Genomic DNA, 1232 nt, shown 5'->3' with positions numbered 1-1232 from the left:
CGGGGCGGGGCGGAGGAGGCGGGGCGGGGCGGAGGAGGCGGGGCGGCGAGCTCTGACGAGAGAGCTGCGGCGGGAGGGAGAAAAAGGAGGAGGTGGGGCAGATTTTTTGCATGCATGTGTGGTCCCTAGCAGAGAAAGGAGGAGAGAGAGAGAGGAGAGAGGCTGACGCGTGGGGTTTCGCCATGCAAAAAAGTAATGCCGGCAGCCCCAAGTGCCCCCCGAGGGGCTGGGTGTGGCATGTGGTCGCCGGCGCTATTTTTGCTCGAATCCGGCGAAAAACAAAGACTTGGGGGCATGACTGGGACGATTTTTGCCCGCCGACGCCAAAAAGTGGCCTGGGGAGGCGTCTTGGGGGGCCTAGTGGAGATGCCCTAAGCATCTGCCCGGAGAAAAACCGTTTTTTTCAACGAGGCACCTGTGTAAGCACCTGTGTAAGCACCTGCGTTGTACAGGGCCTAACAGGGCGTCAACTGCAGAGTTGGAGCTTAGGCAGCTGCCTGGTGAGCACAAAGCGAACTATTCTTTCGCCTTTTACTAAAGAATACCATGTGCACGCCACATCAAGCAGCAGACACCTATTTTTGAAGGGATCTCTCCTCTTATGAGAAGGGTCCCACAATTCAGTTTAACAAGATTTGTTCATCCATTGATCAACTTACTCTCACGGCTAATTCATATGGCATTTGACATGAAGCAATTTAAGTCCCACTTGATCTTTATTAGATTGTAAAAAAATGGATAGCATTCGTGTCTGCCTCGCTCCTAGACGGATGAACCCTAGTCTCTTCCCACCCCCTCACCTCCACCGGGCTCCCGGGTGGTGGTCGGCGGCGGGGACTTCCCCCCTCGTGGGGCCCTGGTTGGCAGGGTTGCGACCGATACGGCGCGTGGATCTGGACGGCGAGGTGCTCTGGCGGTTGGTGGTGGTTGTCATGGATGGGTGGTTGATCGGGGATAGGAGCTTCAAGGTTGTGAGTTTCTCTTGTTCTGGCGCGGCTTGAAGGACGGAGGGTGCCCATGCTCTCGATCTGGCATGCTACAAAGGCGGCGAGGTGCTCGTGCTCTTGATCTGGCGTGACTTGAAGGACGGAGGGTGCCCATGCTCTCGATCTGGCGCGCTAGAAAGGCGACGAGGTGCTCGTGCTCTTGATCTGGCGCGACTAGAAGGGCAGTATGGTGCTTGTGCTCTCGTCCAGGTGCGTCTAGTAGAGTAGCTACAGGTGTGGTGCATT

The 1232-nt window shown here is 56.7% G+C and overlaps 1 non-coding gene across 1 annotated transcript; it reads left to right on the top strand.

Moving 5' to 3' along the window:
• The first annotated feature begins 491 nt into the window (after window positions 1-491).
• On the top strand, window positions 492-612 carry LOC119326911. Its single transcript, XR_005158268.1, has one exon. It is a non-coding gene; the product is annotated as a U5 spliceosomal RNA (small nuclear RNA).
• The last annotated feature ends 620 nt before the right edge of the window (window positions 613-1232 follow it).

Source organism: Triticum dicoccoides, chromosome 6B (genome assembly GCF_002162155.2).
Source record: "Triticum dicoccoides isolate Atlit2015 ecotype Zavitan chromosome 6B, WEW_v2.0, whole genome shotgun sequence".
NCBI classification, from domain to species: domain Eukaryota; kingdom Viridiplantae; phylum Streptophyta; class Magnoliopsida; order Poales; family Poaceae; genus Triticum; species Triticum dicoccoides.
The sequence above is the reverse complement of the archived record's forward strand: the minus strand, read 5'-3'. Positions and strand labels throughout refer to the sequence as shown.